The sequence below is a fragment of the Ammospiza caudacuta genome, chromosome 10 (genome assembly GCF_027887145.1).
Source record: "Ammospiza caudacuta isolate bAmmCau1 chromosome 10, bAmmCau1.pri, whole genome shotgun sequence".
Lineage (NCBI taxonomy): Eukaryota > Metazoa > Chordata > Aves > Passeriformes > Passerellidae > Ammospiza > Ammospiza caudacuta.
Genome location: NC_080602.1, coordinates 24,911,460 through 24,938,930, shown reverse-complemented (window position 1 = coordinate 24,938,930; position 27,471 = coordinate 24,911,460). Strand labels below are relative to the sequence as shown.

Here is a 27,471-nt window from a genome sequence, read left to right as displayed (position 1 = left end):
ACTGACTGGTGCATAACTGGTAGAGTTTTCTCAAGGAAAGAGCAGAAACCACAGCAGATTTCTCCCTAGGAAAGGTGTAAATAAAAGGCATTTCTGTCTCTCTTTTATTTTCTTCTACTGGGAAAAAAAAAAAAAAAAAAAAAAACAAAAACCAGAACATAAATTAAGAGGTAATCTTATTTAACACATCATTTCCCTATTGTAGAAAACTGTACCAATTTGGTACCACAGTGAACTGATGTTTTGGATTTGCAGCAGGAGTTCTAGAACTCCATGACGTGTGAGCACTAACTAGTGAGTAAACTTCTAGTAATTCCTTGTTACCTTTTCCGAAGAGGGAAACAGTCCCCTGTGCCTGCAAAGTACAAACTGCTGAGGTAATACAACAAAGAGCCGCAGGACAGCAACTTCAACACATGTTCCTGAACAAACATTACAGCAATCAAAAATATTTACAGCTGACTCCAGGAATGTAATGGGATCCAAAGGCAGCCACAGCATTCCGTGGCTTTGCTTATACCTTATATCCTACAGAGAGCTTCCTCAAGTCAGCCCTCAAACCCAACAATGCCAGATCTCACTGAAGTTCTCAGCAAGGGACAAATGTGAGTAGATGAGAGAATGGAAAATAGGAGGATTATAAACAAGATTCTTCCTTGCACACTGTGCCCTTGCAAGATGGGTTCTGGCTTCCAAGTTGGCTTCAGTCAACAGAGGCTCGGTGACGCAGAGCGCTGCGCGCTCCTGTTCTGTACTTGGGAAACATCTTCCCAAGGTTTGGCTCACCCTCAGTTATCTGCCTCCTCCTGATGTTATAGATCAGCTTCTCCTCATGCTCTGCACAAGCCACAGGCTCCAAGCTTCTTGCACAACTCCCATCTGTGTTGGTTTTTTGCTAGGGTTTTTTTTACCTGCTGTGACAGGCAGTCTCCAGACCATTGCTCTCTCTTACCAACTACACGCTTCCAGTCTTCCCAAGGATTCCATGTGACAGGCACCCCCCTTCAAAGGAAATAGGACAGGAAACCCAAGAAGAAATACAAGAGAGAACACACATCAATGATCTATAAGAAGCTTTAAATCACTGAACAATTATCCAGAAAGCTTTCTTGATAATTTATTCGATGTCTGATTAAATGACAGCATGCAGTCATATTGTTGAAGTGCAACAATTATAAACCAGACAGACACGACAACATAATGCTTCCAGCAGCCTGCATGCCTCAGAAAGACACTCAGCAAACCATAAAGACGCCTACGTGTTTCTAACAAAGATTAGTGGCAAGTTTCTTACTCTGTGGCTGCCACAGCCTTTGTTCAAAAATCAATCTCTGCTTTTAAAATTCAGATACATCAGTTCAAACTTCTAAATAAAAATTCTTAAAAGCTATACTAAGTATATACTATATATATTTAGTATTTCTAAGATATTAAAACCACATTTCAAAGTATGATTCCTGTCTCTGCACTGTTTTAAGCAAATAGTTCCATCACATTTAAATAAAATAAACCACAATTGTTGGTGGTGGGGGAGCTACAGCAGATCACAGAGCAGGTCCTCTCCAGACATGCATGGAGACAGTTTCTTTGTAATCTAAACATTTCAGAATCCAAGGCAGACAGGTAGCAAATAATAAAACAACATACAAGTGAGATGAATCCACTCAGCTACACCCCAGCTGTGATAATCTGCAAAAGGATTCCATACAGGCAGAACTTAGGCAGCATCAAGGAACTGAGGAAAATGCTGCTGGGCACCACAGGCAAGGAACTGCCTGACTCCCACAACCTCTCCAGTGCCAGCAGCCACTTTTAAAAGCAGCCTAGAATGAAATCCTTACAGCCCAAAACATTTTATTGATCCAAGTACAAGTACTCCATCCTAACGGAGTTACTGCTCTCCATTTGGATGTCCATATTCTTAAAATCAATCAAGAGCTAAGACTGTCCTAATCAAGTACAGGTAAGTCATTAAAACTAGAAGTTTAGTACATTAGGATCCATACCCCAACACCTAAACTTATTGTCGTAAACTCCATTTTTACCAAGAACATTATTCAAAATATATTCTGCTCATAAACATCTTTCTTTTTTGGCAGGTGATGTCTGTAGTCTGGGCACTCTTATGCCATTAAGATTAACCCAGCCACCTGGATTCTCTTGCAAAAATGTCAATTTAACTGCACTGATAATAGAACACTGATTTGTCAAATACTTCAAAACTATTGTGTCCTTAGCAAGGAACTAGCACACACAGTTAGTTAATATGGTTTAGTTGAGAAATTGAAATTCAGGCTGCTACAGTAACTCTGTTACTTGTTATTACCTGTAAGACAGGTGAAATAATTAGATTTTACCATTTGCTCTTTCTTGCCAATTGCTGCAAATGGAAAAATTAACTTGTTTGACCCTAAGTAACATCACTGGTTCACAGCAAAGCTATGTGATTCAAGTGTTAGATAGAAACATGTATTCAAATATCTGATTCAACAGCTTCTGCAGTGAAATATTCCATGACTATAAAAAGAAGTGAGAACTCTCATCCATTTGTTCCCATTATTGTATTAATAACAGAAATCCTCAAAACTTCAAAAATATCTCAATTTATTTTCCTGTCAACAAACATCTTACATGCAGAGGGCCACTAAAAAGGTGAATTAGAACATGCAGCTGACAGAAGTTTAAGTGAAGGGCCAGAAAAACTTTAAACAAGGTCTCAACAAGAACCAGTTAAGTGATTCACACATACATATAAATTCCTTCTGATAAACTACTATATGAGTAATGTATTACATCACTGAGGAGCCCAACAAGAGCAAGGAATATTGAGAAAAGAAAGCCACAGAAGTTGGCTCTCAATGCATTTGAAAGGCAGCTGGGCTGTTTTCACAACTGCATTAAGTGGCCAGGAATCTGCAGCAAAAGCTCAGACAGTTTCAGATTATTGTAGACTTCCCTTACTGAAAACCTCTTAGTTTAAACAAGTATATTCATTTCCCTTTGACATGAAACATCAGATGCAAATGTGAGCTGTTTGAAACTGGAAGAGAGACATCTTCATCTTCACCACTTCTCTGGTCAAGCAGTGTCTGATGCAACGACTGCCCAGACCTGCCAATGACCAGGCTGCATCAGGAGTCAGACTGTAACTACAGCTCTCCATCAGACCCTCAGTTACACAGTAAAAATGAGAAAACAAACTGCCAGAAACATCAACCAGAAACCTGACAGAAGAGAACACTGCATGATCTCCTGCACTATTAGGTGGAGATCTCAGCATTTAATTAAGGAATCACTGATTTAAACCTGCTTGGAGCATACACACACACTGCAGTATTTCCACACAGTGCTGGGTCCCCTCCATCCATGCTGTCTTCTTCATCCCTGACAGAATCCCAGCTAAGAGCCCTTAGGAACCTTATTTGAATTGCAAAGCAAATACAAAGCAGTTAGTTGTGAATGACTTCTTGAAGGTGTACCGTGGTTAAGAGCAGTTGCATTCCACCATAAAACCTGGATGCTGCCTGTAGCCCTGGCAGCTCAAAGTGTGCAATGGGTAAGTTCACTCACCTCAGTCAACCCATGAGCTGGGACAAGTGAGATCAAGCTGGCATTAAACTCCTCATGTGAAGTGACAAACTTATGTAGACACAGAAATTATTTTCATTTATCTACCAGTATCATCAGAGCACACATGAAAGCCATCTACAATCTTTTCTGTTCCTTTCTCATAAGATAAGGAATTTTGTCTTTCTGAAAAACCCTATGTACTTCTTTATCTGGGGAAAAAACCCACTCAGATATTAGATATTAAATGCATTTATTAAAGTGGATTCTGCACAGAATCAGATGCTAATTTAATTATTTCACATTATCTCATTTTACTCATTCTAGGTAACTAACCTGTGAACACGATTATATGGAGTTATATGAACAAAAAGTAAACCACAGCAAATTGACACACTTTATACACAGCTTTCAAGAACCTGCTGAGAAGCATTCCTGCACCTGCAAGAAACCCTAACTCCTCTTCAAAAAACTTCATTGTTGAGTACTCTGGGCCTTCAGGACATTAAAGCATTTCTCTCTCACATGCTGACTGGAAGCCTTGCAGCAGCTGAAGCAATAAATATTGACAGCAAGCTGGCAAACAGCAGATAGCAGTGCTGTGCTCTCCAATTTCACCTGCCTCAGCAAAGACCCAGCCTGCAAGGGACAGCACACCCAGGGCCTCTTCAGCTCCATTATTGCTGCTCTGGCCTGTATTGAAAATGTTTTCCCCTCCAGTGCTGGTGTAGCTTTGATCATACCTGCTTTTCTCTACCACCCTGAGAACCTGAATCTGCTCACTGCCACACAGATACACAGCAACAAAGTTTTAACTGGCTACAAATTATACTGAGAGAAACTTCCAGCACCCAGTTCCACCCTGCCCTGCTCTCTGGTGATGCTTTGCAAGTCTTGCACATGAGGCCACACATTGCTTAATAAAAACTGAACAGCCAACTCAGAGCAAACACTGCAACAACCATATGCCAAAATACAAGCTACTCCTGACAGCTCATGAGAATTGGAATTAGTGAAGTGGATTTTAATTAGGAAACTGTATTGATGACTGAGTTCTACTTTTCCCTCAATTCTCACCTCATATCGTCTACTCTGAGGCAGGATTATAGAAGCTGCAAGGAAATGCATTCAGACTTGCCTAAAGAAAATTGAAAACAAAACACTGTGACTACAAAATTCTGTCTTCCCACTGGGAGAAAGGAATCTTTCCAGCAATTCACTCCCTGCATTCAGACGAATTACAGATTGCTAGTTGGTTTTTTAGCAGACTCCATCTTGCTGCCAAGTTAACAGATTTTTAAACTGAGATTTGAAACAAAGACTTCTTAGTACAACCCAGAAAGGTGAGCACTGAGTTGGACCTAGCTCTCAAAACCTGATCTTATGATTTCATCTGGAGCTCATACACTTTTATCCCTGCACAGACACACCTATGATTATGGGCTATGTTTAGATTTGTAAGAATTCACCAACATCCAGTGTCATCATTTTCTCCAGCACACAGCTCCACGGAGGGAGGGGTGGAGACATTCTCCACACTATAAACATTTGCCTACTTTCAAAGGAAGATAGGAATCAAAACAAGCTTACCCTGTACTTCTAGCAGACACCACTCTTAACATGTTACATCAACCAACACTTCTGGAGATTCTTCCTTCTAGCTTCTGGTACGTTTCCTTCCTCTTTGTCTACCACTGAATGTACTTCATTTTGATGGTAATATCTGATTAACAACCTCAGCAAGCCTTTAGAGGTGGCAGGCACTCCCCTTTGTAAGCTTCACTTACCCAAAATAACACAAACCCTTTAGTATTCCACAACAGAAACAGCACCACATAAAATCTTAAGGCCACCATCAGTGTCCAGTTCAGGAAGAGATCTGCATGTATGAACCAGATCCATGCACAGGATAAATAACAGCATTTAAAGCAGCACTGAGCTTTGGTTTAAACAGAGTAAACCAAGAGCTCTGCTCTCACACCCTGCTGCTGCCAAATCGTTCCATCTGCATTAGCTGCAAGATGTCAGCTTGGGCATGGAAAGGAAGAATTATTTAGTGCATTTAGTGAATCCTCTGATTCAAAAATGAGAGGATTTGTGCCCCTGCCTAGGTGGAACAGAAGCCACAATATTCCTGAAGAGGATGGTAGTATCCCCTTAAAATTCCCATACAGAGGAGTGATGATCTTAACACTCTGTGCTTTGTTCTTTTTTCAATTAGTCCAGTTCCTTCAGGGAAAATGCTCACCATGCACGGCTGGGAGAAAGGCAGTAAAGGGAAGAGCAGGTTCTCAAAAGCAGAAGTGTGACAGAGGACAGCAGCAGAAAGAGTTAACAATAAGTTTGCTGTGACATTTTATCTAATTTGATAGCACAGAACAAAGACACAGACCTGGAGTTTTCAATTTAGTAGATTCAAACAGGCATTAAGAAGAAACTGATTTTCATTCACTTTCGAGGATTTCACCTTAAGGGAAGGTCTTTCAAGGATGCACATGGCATTCCTTGGCCTTCAGAAAATTAAATCAATTAAGCACAAGACTCAGTTCTTGTAAAAAAAATTATTTAGAACATCCATGAGGAAAGGAAAAGTATATGATGAAACCAAAGAAATATTTGTCAATAACACTGACTAACCCACTAGAAAGATGCTGGAGCTTTTGCCAGAGGTCTGAGTTTGCACTGGTGGCTCTGCAGTGTCTCAGGTCCAGGCTGCTATGGAAAAAATAAAAGGGAACTCCAAAGGGACCTTGTTGTTTTCATAGGGCATTAACTCAGGAGCACCAACCACAGCTTCCAACACAGCTACACCCTCCAGGGCTAGAAACAGGACATTGCTAAGGTACATAATGGATGCTTTATGGAATAAATTTCAATTCTCCACTATGCTTAAGACATTTTAATGCCACTTTATTATGTGCATCCTTAAAGTACACAGAATCTACTGTGCTTCCTTGCAATTCTTCTGCAAATGCAGTATCTACCAAAACTACAGAAATCCACAGAAAGTATCTTCAATCTTTGAAGGAGTTCACTGGTCCATAATGACAGTGCATCTGCAATACAATAAAAACTCAAAATCCAGCAACCAATTATTCAGAAGAAAGTGCCTACACAGACTTCTCACCAGGAAGAGATGGAAAAGCTGATAGCTGGAAGAGGCATGTTAAATCACAGCTGGGGAAGGTGGAACCCTTCACCCCTCTGCCTTCAGACAAGCCTCACTGGCAGGACATGGGACCACCCAACCTGGGAAGGGAAGGAGCTCCCAAAGCATTGAGAACCCACCCGAATCTTCCAGCTTAAGGAACACAACCACGCAGGCCTGAGACCAAGGAAATCCTTCAGCAATGTGTTGGTAGAAACACCATGTCCCACGTGGAGTATTGAAGCTCCACTCAGCTGCCTGGATCCAACCCAGGACATTTCTGCTCACCTGGGCCCACAGCTGCTGTGCAAGAAGCACAGGGAAACTGGGATTGTGCAACAAAACACGGGATGATGAGCAAATCACCTCACTATGCTCAGCACAAGACATCAAAAACCCCTAAACTGTAAACCAACATCAACATCACACTTCCTGCAACAAATCAGCAGGGAAAACACTAAATTTTATTAGGATTTTGCATAAGCAAGATTATATTCCATTAAAGAGATTATCCACTTTTTAATGTTGTCTTGATAGAGGACTTATGTGTGCCACTCTTCCCTGCTTATCATCTCCCAAATGGTGTCCTGCTAAATCTGCAGAAGGCACATAAGTGACACTTTAGCTCTTAAGCACAGATGATACCAAGACAGTCTGACAATACCACAGCACTGCCAAAATTTACAATTGTGGGCTTTCTTAAAGATTAAGTACCTGAGGATCAGATTACTATTTTCAGATTTCGTTTAGAATTTAATCTTTGGTCATCATGGCAGCAGAAAACTGAACGGCAGCAGCCAAATAAAACACTCCAAAAATTATGGTGGATTAAAAAAAAAAAATCTAATTATTTTGGAATTCTATGTCTCTCACACTGATATGCAGAGACCTTGCTGCAGCATTCCAAATTTTGAGTTGGTTACATCCCAGTTATAAACGCAGTCTCTTTAAATAGTTTTATAACATTTTATTTAATGAACAGAACTCTGAAAACATTCAGGGAAACGTTAACTTTTGAGAGCTTCTCTGTTTTATTCACTTGTATAAGATCACATGGTTACTAGACACATGCATGCTAAATATATTACATGCTACCATGGCAGCAGGTCAGTTCTGCACAAGCTGCTTGTATTAAATTTCTCCTGTAAGTGACATTAGACTTCAGCTCTGCTCCAGCACATATAGGAAGAGGCTTCACATTCCAAACTACCATCTGAAGGGGAAAACTATGCCAACACAGTACAAAGTATGCCTGTGCTACTTTAACCCATTTACTATTTTAACACACACACGCAAGCCTTGCATTTATGTTATCTATATTATGAATTTTTCTGATTCAAGACTCCAAAGCTAATGGCTTTGTCATAGTTTTTTGCTATGAAAATTTAAGGAAAAGGTCACACAATTATAGTCTATAATATGTGACACGTTCAGATTGACGAAACTGCAAACACTAAGTATCATTAACTGGGTAGGCTATTCAACTACATTTGAAATCTTTTTTTACTGGTTTATTAAACTGCCTGGATACACAGTAACTACTAGAACACATTTTAAATAAGCATCATTGCATATTGTTGTAACAATTTCAGAGCAGATGTTCTCCATAAAAGACAGTGATATATTCAAAAATCCCACATATTGTCTGTACATATACATTGACATGTCTAGAAATACACACACTGGCGTATAAAAAGCACAAACAAATCTGAGTTGTCAAAATTAATGGAGCACACCCTAAAAATATTTCATCATCCTCTGTTACAACGCTTTAATATGTCATACTACAAAGGGACACCACTGCAGAGAATGCCAGCATCATGGGGTAAGGAAGGCAAACTCTTCTAAAAGCAGCCTCTAGACCAACAGAGGATCAAGTATTCCACAGCTTCAGATTGGTGCCTTGGAGAATGCAAAGATAAAAGGGGAACAGACTTGATCACAGGGTCAAGAGAGGTTATCTGTATTCTGCTGGAGAAATATGCATTAATCCTCTTCTCTTCCTAAGCACAGAGGAAAGCCTAACTCAAACACTTATCAGTAAGGATGTAACCACAACAAGCTCCAGCTGACGTTGGAGGCAGGGGGAATCATACAGACCTTTGGTAAATATTTAGGCAGCTAGCCCACATAAAAATCCTGGACTCTTGCTTCTCTAGTGCAACCATATCCACAGGGGGTAGGTGAAAGTTCTCACAGACCTACTTTAGCTGCAATTGCCTGTTTGCTGCAACCCAGAAGCACATCCTGACACTGCTCCTCCCAAACAGAAATTTTGTGAGATGGTTCATAGTTGATTGATCTTCCCTTTCCATTGGTGGGGACAGCTGCAGACCAGACAGAACTACCAGAAGGCACCAGCTTACCCACAACAGAGATCTGCTGTGGGCATACCAAGAGAACAGGCTATGAACCAAGGTAGAGGTATGCCTGGATTTGGAGCAGATGATATTTTAAAGTAACTCATTATTCAGTCCTCCCTTAATTACTCTGCAGAGCACACCAGCATTTATCAAATAATACACTGTCACAAAGATACAGAATACCACATTTTTACAAAAGGAAATTATTACAACACTTTTAATTTTATTCACCCAAAGGTTAAGCACCAAACTGTAAAATGTCTGCAGTATGGTCCTGATATATTGACCAGGTTTCATTTTGACATTAGAACTTCTGCTCTAAGGGACCATGCTGGAGGCACAAAATCATTTCTAATATAGGAGGCACTTATTTTTTAGCAGGAGAAACACTTCTATTAGGCACACAGAGAATATGTATTGGTGTAGTGTCACACATCAGCACATGACTGAGAGCCTTTATCCGGTCAAACAGCGTCACATGGACCAAGAGCTAACACAGAGCAGAACTGTGCCTGCAGCTCCAGCACGGAATCTGGGCCATGCCTGCACTTCGGGTTTCTGTGCAGCTGCCGGGAACAGCTCCCCGCCCCCCGACCCAGGGGAGCACGGAAGCTGCCAAGAGCAAAGAAAAAAATCCTCCTCAAGAAGCATTCTTCACCTCTGCAGAGCTGTCACAAACGTGAGCCTGGCTGAATTGCCACGTTCCAAACCTGGCATTGGACTTGCTGCTGCTCGAATATTTAAGCCATCCCTTTCCTACCTGCACCAGAGCTGAACCCATTTTTTCATTACATCTCATTTGGTATTTTTCCCACACTGATGACTTAAGAGGTGCAAACACTGTGACCTGCTATTAGCAAAGTCCCAGCACACCAGGAGTATTCAATAACTCACACACACACTGGATTCCTTTCACAAACACACAGAACTAAACCCAAGAACTGCACTGATAAAGAAACCCCACAGAAAAGTCATTAAATAAGTGAACCAGTCTGCTGGCTCCATACAAAGACAAAACTAGGAATCTACAAAGACAACTTGTCTACAGAAAACATATTTTTCATCTTTTTAAAGAACATGTTTCTGACTGCACAATTCAAAAGCAGCTTCCAAATTTTATCAATACAGTAAAAACTAAAACTAAACAGTGTTTCTTCTGTAAGCAAATAATATTAAGGTGCCTTAATCTTACATATCACATGCAACAAGTTTTGACTAAGAAAAATAAATGCTCAATATTATATAAAGCACAAAAAAATCCCACTGACCTTGGTGAAGGACTTGGAATTAAATTATCTGCAGCTGTGAAGTGCTACAGGTTACTGTTACTTGAGAATCAAACAAAAACCATCAACAACAGGCAGAAATCAAAATCTATCCAACATGATTATCAACCAAAGTAGAGCTTGCATAATGTAAAACTAGGCAGATGCTCTGGCTTTCAGAGCAGATAATAGTTTTATTTCTCCAGAAGTGTTGGTACCTAATCAGTCAGTTTTGGAGCATCTGCTTTTCAAGACCCCAGGTGAAAAGAAGAAACAAAAATCTGTTACTGTAACATACCCAGCTGACAGATGTAGAATTGTATTCATGGAAACACTAAAAGCCATACCAGAAATGGAGGATATTAAGAAAAATAAAATTTATACTTGCCAAGAGTAGAACCCACTATATTTGCTTTCTCAGGAGGAAATACACCAGCACTTTAATAGGTAAATGTGCCAGAGAACTCACCCTCTACCCACCAGGAAGTGAAATGAAAGAAAGCCCAAAAAATAGCACAGAAAACAGAAGGGGGTGTGGTGGAAATACTTCTTGTTTACTGGCAACTATCTTAAAAAAATATACATATAGAGAATAAACAGCTGAAATCCAACATATTCACTCATCCAGATCATCACACCAAAAATCTCAGGCAACACAGCTTCAGCTGCTTGCAGCACTTGCTTTCAGCCCAGTCACACATCTCCCCACACCTCCTGTACTCCTGCCCGGTCTCACTGACACAGGACAGAGCTCAAGATTGTTCAGCTGCACCCAGGAGGGAGATGAAATTCAGGCATTTGCACAGGGCCAGCAAGGAATCCACTACTGCAAAGGCAAGGCACCAATCTAAATGTTCTCAAAGGCAAAAAAATACTCAAAACAAGGCAAATTCTGCCAATGCAGTAACATGCTGCTGATCTAATGGATTAGCAGGCAAGTTTGAGGTACTGAGGCCTTCCAGGTCACAATTTGCACTTTTAATTCAACCTACAGGTATCAACTAGAGAACTGGAAACAAATGCAAAAACACAGCACTTGCACTACAAAATTATTTATCTTTTTTTATCTTGCATATTTATAAATGGCAAGAGCTGATGGAAGTAGCACTTGGCAGAATACAACCCTCAGTTAAAGCTCTCAGAGTCAGGCATCCACTTGGTCAGGTCAAATTACAACAGGCAGAAACTGCCACCATCATCACCCAGCCACTGCCACAGCCCAAGACCTGTATGCTGCACTTCAGAAGCCTCTGTCACACAAATACCCACATTAAATGGAATTATTGCATCCCCTGTTTTTCCCAATTTGTTAAAGGCCATCTGAGCCAAATCCTTCTTAGAACAGAGACATCAATCTAGACCACAGACAAGTTCTGGAACTGCAAGTTTTATTGAAAGCCACAAGCTTCATTGTAGTTTAATCACCTAAATTAAATACATAAACAAGATTTCAGTTTTTAAAAGTATGACTAACTTAAATTTGCCACATTAATTTACTTTTGAAGGCACTCCATGCAGCAACACTTGCCACACCAAAAAACATTAGTATGTTCTCATAACACACAAAAAATGACCAAAACACATCTAATAAAGAAACAAATGGAAAAAGAGTAAAAGTTGGTGGGTGCTGTCATTTGCTTTACTGGAACACATCAAATAATTTCAGCACTGTTCCGCTCGAGATGTAAAGAAGAGCTGAGACAGGAATTCACAGCTCCAAACCACACGAGACCACGTGAGAAAATGCATCCACCTCAAAAAGCAGGTGCACTGCCATGCACATCTTGCTAGTGCAGAATCACAACTGAACATATTAACCCAGTTTCCCAAAGCCTTAATGATGACAAATATGACACTGAAAACATGTTCTTCATTAAGAAACAGGTTTGCCCCATTTAGGTGCTACAACTAACGAGCATTTTGTGAAATGATGGATTTTCAAGCAGGAGAGATAATGAGCTAAATGCTTTCTGTGAGCTATCCTAACATGCCACTGACTGGCACAGGTACATTAAATGAGTTTAAAGGTGTCCTGTATACATCTACCCAGCTACATTTATCAAACAGAGCTTTACTGTTGATCTCAGAGGGGATCTGAGCTCTGAGGGGATCACACAGACTACTTCCCCAAATTTGGACTAATCCAGAAGGCAGATCTAATGAGTAATATTTTTCCTATTGTATTCCCCTTCAGTACAGTGCCCTGCCAAGTCTTTCAAATGACAGTGTTATTAAGATAAGTCCAGGAAGGCACTGTACAGGAAAAATAGGAAGGCCTGTGAATAGGATACACAGACCTCAGATGTGGTTGAAGGATCTTCTAGTTTAGATTTCATACATAAACTGCTTGAGACTAGCAAAAGAGCACTAGAACTCAGAAACACTTTTTAAAATTTTTCTTAAAATGGTATAGATATTATCATTCCTCATTATCCAAATGACTCTGAGCATCTCCAGATTGAGTCCATCTCCCCACAGGTGGAAAATAAACCCCAGGCAGTAAGAAGGCTGAGACCAGAAATTGCAGAACAGCATCTCAACCCACTGGAACCCGAGAGTGGCAAAGTGCAGATCTAAAGCTTTGTTCATTAGATTGAACAGTGAGATTTCAATATTTATTGTAGATCTAAAAGAGAAATGTACAGATTCACAAAGAATGACTGCACACATGCTCTCTAAACAATGCTAATCCAATTAGGTATCACTCATTTAGACAGATACATTTCTTTAATTATGCTCAAATTGTCTCCTATTGCTAAAATGAAAGTTAAATTATTTAATTTTGTATGTGAATACAGCAGAGGAGAAGGAGACAAAGACTTGGATTCAAAAGTCCTTGTGATTGCCAAAAGGGGAAAAAAGACTGCTCCCTACACACTCAGGAACCATTAAAACCCTTCAGCATTTTTTGCCAAACATGGTTTCACGTATTTTTTACAGCGCTTCAAAAGGTTTCGCTAAGGCAACTTGTGTATTGACAATAATACAGGCACCACGCTGCATTGTACAGAAGACAATAGCAAGATCTGAGTAATGTGTATTAAAGAAAACACATTCACTACCATGGGAACCCTGTCAGAATTCACCACTACTGCAAGTCATCCACAGGAAGCTTTTCTGTGCTAGACTTCCCCTCCTAATAATCTCTCCACTAATACCTCTAAGATATAAACATGAACATTATAGCACACAGGCAATGCCCTGGCCTGCAGCATTTTCATCTAAATTGGTCTAACAGACACAAGGAGACAGCAGAAAGAATTCCAGAATAAGATCTCCATCACTTACATCATCAGTACGGCCAAGGATTTCACTGGAACATTGACACTAATTCACTGAAAACTCATTGTAAGCACAGTTAATGAATGCGGGAGAAACCAGGGAAAAAAGAAAGGAAAAAGCCCAACTCCATACACACAACACAAAGAACCAAGCATTACAAGAAATGTCCCAAATCCCACTGAAGTTGACTTTATCTAAAGTAGTCTAGGAAGTTTCACTGGAATAAGTGGACCTTGTAAAGTATTTGTTACTAAGTTTTTAGTAACAAACTACACCAGACTAAAATCATGCCTAGACCAAGCTTTTGGGATCCACAGCTTAAACAGGAAGAGAAGCAAGTGCCCCCTCCCAGCCTCAGTTACAGTGCAACTCTATCTGCATGCATAAGGGCACCAGCAATTGCAACAAAATAAAACCAGAGTTAAACATTAAGCTACACAGAGGACTTGCCTGGCTACAGCCATTTACAGAACAAGCTCAAGGAACACTGCAGCATATGCAAGACATTAATGTACAGTTAAAACTCCTTTTCTCAGCTCCTGCATGGAGGCAGTACATCAAATCCACCTGGAAGAAGAGCTCAAACATTACCAGAAGAATTTGTTTTTAACTATGTCTTGCAGAGTCCAAATTAGTTTTTCAATGAAGGTCTGCAAACTCAAATGTAACAAAAGCATCTCTTAGTAGATTGTTTTGCAGGGTTTGAGAGATGAAAATGCAGAACCTGGAAGTGTAAACACAGAAGTTTCATCAGACTCCAGAATGAACAGGTATCAAGCCAAAGAAAGCAAACCTTCCCTAAAAAGCATTTTACACATAGAAATAACAGAACTAAATTTTCTCCTTGAAGTCAAGACTAGCCAGTATTGGAGTGCCCTAGAATGAGCCACTATTTCAACAAATAGTGAGCTGTGAAATGCTGAAATCCATTTTTAATCAACAAAAAAAAGCATGGTAATGGCACATAAGTTTAGGGAGTTTATGAATTTCAGAAAAAATGCTCCTCTACTGAAATCTAAAAAAAGGGACAGAAAATACAAAACAAATTACATCACAAGCAACATCCTGAATGTACTGTAGATCAAGCTCCTTTCCCTGCATGGTAACAAGAAACAAAAAGTATTCTAATCCCTTGTTCAAGATTGTAGCAACCACAATAGCAACTGCAGCAGCAGCTTTTCCAAGAAAGGCATTTTAAATGTGGAGTTTACCCCTCAGAACTGGTGTACCTACAACAATCTTCATAACACATGCAATTGTGCCCTTATCTAAATTTGTATTTGTCTAGAGAGAGGGAAATGAAGCCAGAAGACAAGACAATTATAGAAAGTATGAAACCCAGAGATACAGTCTCAAGGAAGTATAAATGTTAATGGTCGGACACTGCAAGCTTTAAAGGTCTCAGACCTGAAACACTGCTAAGCCTGAACCAAGGCATCTGAGGTAAAATGATTCTCTCTGAAGTGTGAGCTGATAAACACAGCCAGACACTACAGCTACAAATATAAAAAAGAACCCAAGGAAAGGAACTCAACTGGAACTTTTTTTTTTGTTGTTACCATTCCATTTGTATCTTGGTTGAAACCAAAGAGAAGCTGCTTTCTAGTTACTTGATCAGGCTGTTGCCAAATTCCTGAAGGAAAACGTGTAAATCCTAGCACAGGTGAGCTGAATCATTCACGTTCAAGGTCCACTTCTATCTTCAAAAGATTTTCACCTACTCCTCCCTTCCTGCCGAGTGGCCCAAGCACTGACACATCTCTGTGGCTGACAGCGTGTGCCTGGGGCTGGGCTGGCCCTCATTGTCCCAATACTGCCACCAGATCAGACTATTTTAAGATAAGCTAATTATGCCACTGAAAAATCTTCTAAGCCACTAAGACTAAGCAGAGGAGACCACGAAGAATTAAAAGCAGAGAAGCACAGGTTAGACAGAAGCAAGAACTGGGATCTCAGCTCTTGCAGATAAGCCTGCAGGATTCCTTGTCAGATTGCAACTCTGAATTTTAGGCTGTGCTTACTTTCTCCTGCTTCTACAGTCTTAACAAGCACAAAAGGAACTTCACACAAAAGGCTGCTGCTCCTTACACATTCAGAAAATTAGTCATTCAAGCCTTAGAAAAACAACACACCAAGACCTTTGTGGTTTTCGTGTAGGCATTATCTACATGCATGCAAGACAGCTACAGAAACCAACTTAGGTGCCTTAAAACAAACAGATCTGAAGGAAAATCCTCAACCAGGATTTTGTTGCACAGAAAGATTTCAAGAAGTTTATCAGATCATCTTCTCATTAACATTTCATTCAAGGACTGAATGACTGAAAAGTAGGTAAAAACTTCTTTTGAGAACTACTCAGCCAGTACCCAGCAATATTTTGATAGGTTTTATTCCAGAACAATTCAGCCCTTAAAAAAAAAACTTGTTAAAAAAAATTGGATCCAGATAGTCCTACATAAAGCACAGATATGAGCATCACATAAACTATCTTCCCATACACTTACAAGCAGGCCTCATCAAAATGAAGATACATTTATTTGCTGAATGAATTCCAGCCTAAGATGATATTTAGAACAAATCAAATACATTAAAACCAAAGCAAATTAAGAAACTGAATGCAGTTTTAAATCACCCTAACTTTAAGTTTTATCTTAATAAAATTAAATAAAAACACTTAAAATAAGAGTTTGCTAATATTAGACTAGAGCATCATCAATGATGGCATTAAAACCCTGAAGACAGAACTATTTCCACAGCTTTATAACTTTTTTAATAAAATGAGGTTTACTTGACCACAGTCTATTCTCCCTCATTAATGGTTTCTGATTATATTGGTCACTTTCAGCCAAGTGCTATAGCAAATGCATCGATTATTTCTGAGATTTCCCAAAAGTGCTGCAGAATTTTTGAGCTGGCATTAGCAGAGAAGCCCTGGGCAGAGCAGAGCCCTGCAGTGGCCAGAGGCAGCAGGTCCTGGGGGATGCTGGGGCAGGCAGCAGGCCCCTGTGCTCAGCCCGGCCACAGCTGGCACACATTTAACATCTGTGGAGAACTGAACAGAAACACACTGAAAAGAGGGGGCACTCTAAAAGATCAGGGAATAACAGGAAAGTTGAAAAATAAGGGAAATGGAAATTCTCCAGGTTTTATTATTTACAAAATCACTTCTTTGCTATTACAGTTTGGACTACTTTTAAATGTACTTCCACCATTTCTCCATATTTTAATAACATAAATGAAATGGGCTACAGAATACAGAATAAAAATTTTCATATACACACTGTCTTTGTTCTTCCCTCTTCCCCATACCATGCTCCTCAGCAACCCAGCCATAGAGCTGGAATCCTTTTATCTCAAGCAATCACACTGGTTACGCTCGCCTAGAGCCAGTGTTAACAGGACGGTCTACAGATCCTTTAATGACTTCCATCTCCCCCGAGACAAAAACTAGGTGGTGAAAAGAATAAAACAAAAAGGCAGCAAGACCCAATGGCACCCAGGAGTACCGCCAGGTTGGCTGCAGCCTGGCTCGCTCTGAAGCGGTTCCTCGGTCCGCGGCAGGAGCCGATGGCTCCGCTCACCCGAGGCCCGGCCGAGCCCCCGGGGCTGCACGGGCACGCCGGGATCACCAGAGGGAGCTGCGGGGGCTCCCACGGGGCCGCACCGGGGCTCGGGGCTCGGACCGCAGCTCCTCACCCGGGGCCAGTCCTGCCCTCAGCTTGGGACAAAAGCAGCTTTTGCTTGAGTCTCTTTGTAGGAACCTTCCGATCCCCTCTCAAGGGAATGACTCTGTCACTTCCTGCAGGAATCTGGTGCAAGTTTTACATTAAGCACCTTGTGCTAACACTCGACTGCTCGTAAATACGTGTGTGACAACAACAGGGTGCACGGACTAGTTCAGGGCATCCTCAGGAGAGAAGCGTAGAAACAAGGATGTCACCGCTAGGCTTAACTCGGCAGGACGGGAGTCCAGCTCCTCAGCAAAACCACGAGGGGAAAGCTCCAAACGGGCCCGGGGTGTGCAGGGCGCTGAGGGCGGCCCGGGGAGCCGCAGGGACATGGACGGGGGGCAGCGCGGGGACCGCTGCGGACACGGCTCACACCGCAGCCACCGGAGATCAGCCTGGGGAAACAGCCAGGAGTCACCGGGAGCATCAGAACGCCACGGCAGGAGCAGCAGCTGCAATCTGCAACTCCCCCAGTCCCGTTTCACCTCCTGAACAAACCCTCAGTCCTCTACGGTACTTTCCTCCTATTTTGCATACGGCACCTAAATGACTCCAATAATGAGGAACATTCCGTTTTAAAATCCAGAATTTCCAATCGTTTCACCACCACATTTTACTAGTTTATCGAAGATACTGAGTTACCAGTGATAAATAGAAACACTAACCATTAGCTTTTCCCTTTTTCTAGGGAAAAAAATATAATTTATCAATTAAGATAATTCTTGTTGCTTCTGCCCTCCTCAAATTTCATCTCGTATTAAACCCAATACAAAGCCTGGAGAGTCGTCTTAGATTTCTCTGTGCTTCCCTAAGAACAAGTGCTTTCTACATGATTTTGTAATACAGATTTTATAAAATAGTTTTTAAATTTCAGTTGTTCCAATTGATAATTTTTCCTTTTTTTTTTTTAACAGCTATTCAGGTTGGCAGTTTCTATATTTGTGACAAAGGAAACAACAAGCACCTATTTAAAACTCATGATTATTCTATGACATCCACAGCCATTCCATGTTCCACATGCTCCTTGGGAATTTTCAGGGCATTTGTGTTCATGATTACAACTTCTGCACATCACCCATATTCCATATCTCCAATATTCAACAAATTCTTGCTTCCATCAACTGACCACATGTCTCTTCAGCCATCCACGACTTTGTCTCCTTCCCCTGAAGGAGGAGTTCTAATTTAGTGCTTCCTAATGAAAACCATTAATATTTTTACTGCTGGCACTTTTTTCATAGCCCAACATCTCTCCAAGCAAAGATCTTCACATACATTTCAATGACAAAAATTTAAGACGCCACATTTGGAATGCTATGAACAAAGATAAGGAGGACAACAAGAAGACAAAACATTAAAAACCCCAACACTCAAAAGAAACACAGGAGGATATTAACAAAGTCTCTCGGAGGAAATCCGTCTCCTGCACTCAAAAGCTTCAAATCCCTGAAGCCAACTATTCAAGTAAATATGTGTATTATTAAACTCAGACTAACAAACATAATTTGACAGCCTATAGGCTCAAAAATTGTAGAAGAAAGCGCTTTTCCTTTTTTGTAGGCATCAAATGAAACAAATTATCTTGTGCTATACCTCTGACTTCCCCTCCTTCACCCTGAAACCAAGGGGATTCTGAATATAAATTTAAGACACCTGACTTAATTAAAACCTCATACCATTACACACTAATTTCAACAGCTTCAAGGAAAAATAAAAATTCTGAAAATTTCAGTTTATTACCCTCAGTGCCTGACAAGATAATAAAAGAACAATGATGATGGAACATCCCCTTTTCTCAAACACTCTCAGAAGACTCATTGCTTTGAAAGCTCACACTGGAAGAAGCAACATTTTAAAACTGCTCTATACACCAAATTATTAGCAGTCATTCTTGTCAGCTCACAGCTTTTAAAACAGGATGCATGCACTCATATCAGGAAGAGGCAGTTGCTTGTGAAAGAATGATACCAAAAACAAGATGTCCCTCATGCTGATAACCTCATACAATGCATCTGAGCTATACCATACAAGTTTTCCACATGACGGTCTATTAAATACAATTCAAAACATCTGGAGAAAGATAACCACTTAAAAACAGTCACTTTCTTTGATATCTGAGGGGGGGAAAATATTACAACTTTTTTTTTCTCAGCTCTTGGACTCAATTATTGCAGATTTGGTGTGATACAGGGTGTAAAGTCACATTATCCTGACAGCTTCCCTAAGTTTCTCTAATGGACACTGCCAAGACAAGGCTGTTGTGCCCTTTGTGACCCCTCACCTTTAGGACGTGTGTGTATCTGAGCCCCTGAAGGTTCAGCCTCTTGCTTACTCTCTTCTCTTCCAACTGTTTCTAATTCTTCCATATCATAAAGAACACTAAAACAATCTCCTCTGAATTCTGTTTCTCAATTCTGTATGCCACAGCCCTCAAGAAAGAAATGTGTAACAGCACAGCCCCAGCACAGCTCAGTTACAGACATGCTTACACAATTATACAGCTAAAAGTTTAATAATTTAATCCCCTTGACCTTCCAAACACGAAGTGATCCCACAAAACTAAAAGATCAGGCCTGTGTACATTGGTATGAAACCTCAGCTCTGGTCCTGACCACAGCCTGCAAGTGTCACTGCACGTACAGGTGACATCTGCTTTACATATTCTCACAGGTCTATGGTGAGCTTGCAAACAATAAAAATAACACCAGTCCAGTCCATGAAATCCTAAATTACAGTATCAGAAGCAATCTGGTTTTCAAAAGAAACTGAGTTACACAAACACTCAAGGAGATTTGAAATAAATGGGAAAAAATCCTTCTTCACCTCTATTATCATCATAAAAGTATCACGAGCACAAACCCATCCATCCTACACACCCACTCCTAGGTGATCTCTGACCATGACACATTTCTCTCTGAGTCAATTTGCTCCTGATTAGAAAAAAAGGAAAAGCTGCTTTGTCATCAGTGCCTGGTACACAGACACCTACAGCAAGCACCTTTCCACAGCTCTGCTTGGTGCTAATCCCCAGCACCTACTTTCTATCTTGCTATACTACAAACAGGCATGCAACAATTCTCAGTAGCTCCTAGAGAAATCACAGAGCAATGCAGAACACATTTTCAAGTTTCCAGGTTGGCCCATAAGGACTTTGCCAGAATTCAAAAGCTCTCCAGGGACAGAGGCAAATATAACTGGGAGACCTACCTAATTAAGCATCACTAACATTTTGAATATAAAGTAGTTAATTCCCTGAAAAATAATTCAATTAATCACACTCTTATTAAGAGGGATGTATTTTCTTCTGATCATAGAGGCACGCTTGTACTGCTACAACACATGGAACAAAAAGCAAAGTGCTCCCACAGAAAAGGTTCTGCATTCCCCTGCACTACAATTTTGAAAAAGACTGGTCACAAAATTTAGCCTGCCTTATTCTAATAAAATTCCTTCCTAATTCTTCACTGTAGACATACATTAAGAATAAAATCAGAAAATATATAAATATATATAAATATATATTCTATGTATAATTTAAAATATTCTAACTAGGTGATTATCTTGGACAGGCAGGGGTGAAATCTCAGGAACAGAGGAGTCTTGCAAGATATTAATTCCTCTTTAGTGTCAAATAGAAATGAGAGCACACAGTACAGGGGTTTATATTTCTAAAGAAAGTTATATATTAAATATAAAGAAATCTAGAAACATTGCTGCAGAACAATTAAACAGAAGCCAAAACAATACCATTGATTTAAAAAAAACATCAATGCCTTAATATGGAGGAAAAAAATTTCTTCTTTTCAACTCCCTAAGCAGCAACTTGAAAGATCAAGTGTTAAAATAAGAAAGCACCAGATGAGGGGAGTGGTCAGAGGTAGAAATCTAGATCAGATGCTTACTTTCAAATAAATGAAGCAGAATCTCTTATTGCAGATAGGAGTCATTATTTATGAGCTGGTGCTGTACCTCAGAACACATGCAGGGGGGAGGGAACTGTCATCTCACACAGGCTGGGCTCAACTCTCAGCCATCCCACCTTGTCCTCTTACACTGGACACTGCATCAAGGACCTCAAATGTATTTTCATCAGCTGTCCAAAAAAAATTCCTCAAGTTTTTTACTGGAAGGCCAACAAAGCTAACTCGGGGCAGAAGTGAAAGAATGTCTTGTGTCATCTCCCAAACCACCTTGCAAACATGCAGGGAAAAAGCAGCCTTCAGTTATTTCACATCTGACTGCACCTTAAACCACGGGGATTCTGAGTATAAATGTAAGGCCCCTAAATGAAAACCTCATACCATTACACACCTTCAAAGTCTTTACTGACTTCAGTGGCAGGAGCAAGAGTTAAACTATCCATCCCCTCATCAGCAGCACCTCAGTAACCTGACAGAGCCATCCAGGCCATCACTGCTCACCTTGCAGGGCACAGGAAGGCACACCAGAAAAAGGGAGTGCTGTGTTTATATCCCCTGGTTACTTCACCACAGCTGAAGGAACCAAACCTGAACACAAAGCACCAAATTCACCCATATTATCATAGACAGAGATTCTGACTTTTGTTCCATTTGATCCATTGAAGAACACATTATTACACATGTGAAATAATGTCTTTCCAACACAATAAATCTGAAACCTTAAAGTGATTTGTGCGTTAAGAAGCACATCCATTGCCACAGGACGTGCCAATTAATTCAAAGGAAGATTCGTTGCAATGAGAAGGAAAAGGAGATCCCAGTGCTTTGCACACATTTCCAGGCTGCTGTCAGGACTGAGAAGGCCTAAAGCCCAAGGTTTACCAGAATATTTAGTCCTTTAAAAATAAAAAATTAAGAATTTGGTGAGGCGAGTAAAATGTGCTAATGGTAATTTTTAGAAAACATATACTTTTAAAAATTCAACTAAACCCCACAGACCTCTCTCAAGCTAGGCATAACAAACCACAGTTATAACTAATTCAAGATATTCCTTATTTAGGAAAAAAAGTTGCCAAAGTGATACAGATTTGCTCATTACACAGCATTAAACTACACTTCTTTCAGTACTCTGGAGAACTAATCAGCTGTGTTTTGTTGGGAGAGCATGGCTGGGAGCAGGCAAGGTAGCTTGGCATTGTTCACAGAGCAGAGTGGTGCCTCCAGGCTCCTGAAGCAGCACTTGGGCCCAGAACATACAGAATGACATCAACAAGTTATCTGAGAAACGTGGCCAACATTCTAAAATAAACCCATAAAATCTCTGCTGCCCGCATTAACCAGTTTAAGGTGAACCACACACACTTCAGCTCAAAGGTTCCTAAATAAGATGAGTCTTCTGCTATAATGAGCTGTTTTGTTCTCCAGAATTATTTCAAGTTTTCATGCAGCCATGTCCTCCTCATTGTGCTAGTCCAACCATGACTCAATTTCTCTAAGTTCATAAAACTCAATGTTCGCTTTCTTCTCCATCTGTGGTTTCACAGAGAAAGAAACTCATATTCGAGTGCTCTAAAAGCAGGGATCTGCACACAGGCACAGCATTCCATGGCACCACTCGTCAGAGGTGAGCAGTGACCACACGGGTTTCAACACACTGAGAAAACAGAGCAGGACAAGCCAACAGCAAAAGAGCTGATGTATTCCCACCACCATCTGCAAGTGTCTGCTCACAAACAACCCCCAGGAACGCTGCAACGCTCAGCTGGCTCAGAGAAGGAGCTCCATGCACACCAGAGCTGTCCCTGACACTGAGGGATTCTCCCCCTCTGCCACTGCACGTGGACCACGCCAGCTACAGATGTGGGAGAGAATTCATAGGAGAAAAATAACTGACCAGGGCACTGGGCGATTTTCTTTATGAAATTCCAAACTGAATGTCCTCAGTCAAAAAAGGCTCATCTCCAGCTGCACAGCACCATCATAATCCCTTAATATCTTGACAATTTGTTCCATTCTCTTATTTTTGATTTGCTGGCTTAACAAGTATAGAATTTTAAAATATCATTGAATAATGATACCCTTTAGTAAACAAAGGCACCGACATTACATCCTTTATTATAATTATTATAATCCCTCTAAATTATGTAATTGAATAACATGCCATTTTGCACATATTCTAACACCTCAATGAAAAAAAAATAGTTTAAATGAGGAACTTCACACTTTTCCCCCAAATGCAAATCACCTGTGAGATAGGAGGAAAAAAACCTAAATATTACATTCTCATATGTAAAAGGCATTTTAAATGATTTTAAATAGAGACAGAATAGATGACAGGAATGTTGCCCTGACATCTTTTGCACAGGTATTTCAATACCAGATACCAATAAGAAGACACCAGAATTCTCTAACAAAATATAGCTGGCTACTTCTTAAAAAAAAAAAATTGCATAAGGAACAATTGTGTGTAGACAGTTCACAAAATAAAGATTGAAAGCTCATAGCCCTCTTCATGTTAGATAAAAATTTCCCAGACTGTAAAAACGGTTTAAAATAAATACATTCACATTATCAATTCCATACCAAACCACTTTATTTTCCTTACTATTGTTTACAAATTATTCCTTTTCCTTCCTCCTTTGTACTTCCCAAAACCCCTTTCCCCCACCGCTCATAACAATTTTAGTCATTGTATGGCTATGGGACACAATGTTTTTACACTAAACAATTTTTTAAAACCCTCTTCTTAAATTATCTCTTTTCTCCCCTACACAACTCCAATTTCTCAAAATTAATCACCTGTCAAACAAGGCACTATGGTCAGTTTTTCTGAGCAATTCCACTCTCCTCGCCGCTTAGCATCTCAAAAGCAGGTAAAAATTTATTGTAAAAGACAGCTCCATAAACTTAAAAAAATTAGTCTTCCCAGTCAGCAGCGGACGAGTCCTTTTTCCTTACGACTTCTGCCGCCGAACACAGAATCCTGCCGGCAGCACAACCCCGCTGTACCTTCAGCCTTCTCCCCCCGGACGGACCAGCCTGGGGTTCCACCCGGAGCGCTTGTCCCCCTGCCATTCCCAGCACACCTTCCTGCGGCGCTCACTCAACTCCTGAAGCGTTCCCAGCTCCCCCGGCCGACCCCCGGCCGCTCCCGCATTCCACGGACGGGCTCCCGGGGAGCCTTTTCCTGTCGCTTCCCCGCTCGCTGCGATGTCGCCTTCCCCAGCGACACCCAGCACAAAGGGTCCTTTCCCCGCACCCCGGGCGCTCCAGGGCCGCGTACCCCACCCTCCTCGGCTCCCTCCCGCCCGGTCCCCGGGCAGCTCTACCGGCCTGGCCCGTAAATGTCCATCCCCTCCCGCGGGAAGTTCTGTGGAGGCCCCGGGAACTCGCCCACCCCGGGACCCCGCCGGCTCCCCCCGCTTTGCTCCCTCAGAGCGGGATGGGGCCGGCGGGGGGGGGGGGGGACCCTCCTTCCTTCCTTTCCCCCTTCCCCTCCCGCCAGCCCCTCGGCCGCTGTCCCCGGCCCCGGCCGAGCCTCGGGCTGAGGGAACGCGCCCCGCTGGCCGCGCGGAGCCGGGACCCCGGGACCCCTCGCTCACCGCCGCTCCCCGCTCGCTCCGCTCCCGCCGCGGCTCCTCAGGAGACACTGACACCGGCGCACGGATACCGCGCCGCGCTATTTTTGGGAAACAAGGCCCGACCGCGGCCGGAACTACAGCTCGTCACACTCTTCTTCGGTGTCCTTCCGCACGTTTCTCCGCGCAGCTCCGGCAGGGCCAAGGGCGCTCAACGGCGCCGGGCAGGGGCGGAACGGACCGGGGATGGCGGGGAGGGGCGCGGTGCTCCCGCGGCGGGCGATGGGACGGGCACGGCCGCGCTCCGCACTCGAGGCATCGCCGGATTACTTTGTTGGGCCGGGGAGCGGCCGGGCCTACATTCCTGCCCGCCGACCCGCCCCGGAGTGACGGCGTGCACAGCCAATCGCACCGCCGGCGCGGGACAGCCCGCCAATCAGCGCGCAGTTGGTGGGCGGGGCGTAGCGAAACGTGGACGCCTTGAGTGACATGGGAGCGCTCAATCAGAAAGGGAGGGAGGGAAGCGACAACCAATCAGAGCCCAGTGGGGGCAGGGCCGTTGGGAAGGGAACGCCCCTCCTGCCAGAGCTCGGCGGGCGCGCATGCGCAGAGCGCGGGGCCGGGTGGGCCGGCGGTGACGCAGCGGGCTTGACCCGCCCCGAGTGGCGCCTGCGCCGCCGCGGGGCCTGCGGGGCTGGAGGGCGGCTCTGGGGCAGTAACAGCGAGGGTTTGGGGCAATAACAGCAGGGCTTTGGGGCAATAACAGCAGGGCTTGGGGCAGTAACAGCGAGGGTTTGGGGCAATAACAGCAGGGCTTGGGGCAATAACAGCAGGGCTTAGGGCAGTAACAGCGAGGGTTTGGGGCAATAACAGCAGGGCTTTGGGGCAATAACAGCAGGGCTTTGGGGCAATAACAGCAGGGCTTGGGGCAGTAACAGCAGGGCTTTGGGGCAATAACAGCGAGGCTTTGGGGCAATAACAGCAGGGCTTTGGGGCAGTAACAGCGAGTGTTTGGGGCAATAACAGCGAGGGCTTGGGGCAGTAACAGCGAGGCTTTGGGGCAGTAACAGCGAGGCTTTGGGGCAATAACAGCAGGGCTTTGGGGCAATAACAGCAGGGCTTTGGGGCAATAACAGCGAGTGTTTGGGGCAGTAACAGCGAGGGCTTGGGGCAATAACAGCGAGGCTTTGGGGCAGTAACAGCGAGGCTTTGGGGCAGTAACAGCGAGGCTTTGGGGCAGTAACAGCGACGCCGGGGAGTGGGGCCGGTGCCCCTGCTGAGCCGCTGCACAGCACTGCCCCCGCGGATGAACAGCTCAGCTGGCCCTGTGTGTCACCCTCTGAAACCACCGCCGCCTCCCCAACACACACACACATATATATAGTGTATGTGTATATATAAAAATACACACTCTATTCTCTATAGATACATTTTTATATACGATGTATCTATATACACTGTGTCTAGTATATGGAGTATATATGCAATATATAAAATATATTGTATTATCCATATATACACACTAGGTATATATGTATCTAGTGGATATTATATAATTGTGAAAAATAGCCACTGGTAAAATTGAATAAGGACAAGGTTGTAAAAGCAAAACTATTAATACAAAGTCATTACACTATTAAATATATAAATATATATTTTATATAGTATATATACTATACGTATTATGCATTATAAATACATGTGTGGTATACAGTAAATACACACTATATTAATTCTACTCTAAATATTAATTGTATACTATATACCTAATTGTAAGTATAGTGACTATCTACTGTACAGATATAGATTTTAAAAAGAATTTAAAATAAAATAAAATTATTAAATTAACATTAATTTATTAAAAATAATACTTTTTAAAATAATCAAAATTAATTTTAAATTAAAATTAATTTTAAATGAAATATATTTTCTGCCTGGCTTGCTGTGACTCTCCCAGCTCTGAGGACATGAGCTGTGTCTCCACGTTCAGACAAAGGTGACAGTCCACCTCAGTTCCAGCTCCATGCATCCATCCCCACCTCCCATTATCTCAGCCAGAGCTGCCATTAATTGTGCTCTAAGCAGAGGAGACTGCTCGGGAATCCAGAATAAAAGCCATCAAATGGGCGTCGTTCTCCTTCACAGAAGGCGGCAGCTGAAGAGCAACCCAAAAATAAAATTTTGATGATAAAATGATACTTGCCAAAAATCATCTGCGCTCTACAGCTCTTCCAGATTTATCCTGTGAGATACCCACAGGCTCAGAGTGGAGCGACAGGAGCCATTTCACAGCTCCAAATCACTGCAAAGGGCACATCTCTAATCAGGACACCAGAACCAAGGGGGCTGTATCTGAAAAACAGAGATCAGAGGGGTTCTTTGTATTTTAGAATGGTGTCATTAACTGAACACAAAAAGGTAGCTCCACAAAAGGTTGGGAATAGGATGCCAGGAATGATGACAGAAACTCCCATCGGGGAAGGTGGTGACCATGCCAGGGGATGGGAAAAGGTGGATCCTCCATGACCATTCCCAAAAAGTGAATGTTAATTTCTGGTGTCCATTTCCAGAAGTTTAGCACAAATGGAAACAGCAGTTCTCAGCTTTCAGAAATGCTGGA

General features: G+C 42.1%; 1 protein-coding gene across 5 annotated transcripts in view; it reads right to left on the bottom strand.

Annotated features, from left to right (window-relative positions):
- MEF2A (myocyte enhancer factor 2A) overlaps positions 1-25,149 on the bottom strand; it is a 78,470-nt gene extending 53,321 nt beyond the window's left edge. For all 5 annotated transcript variants that reach the window (XM_058811605.1, XM_058811601.1, XM_058811603.1 and 2 more), the window contains exon 1: positions 24,876-25,149. The gene's annotated coding sequence lies outside the window, so the exon portion shown is untranslated. The remainder of the gene's footprint in view (positions 1-24,875) is intronic.
- Between the last annotated feature and the right edge of the window lie 2,322 nt (positions 25,150-27,471).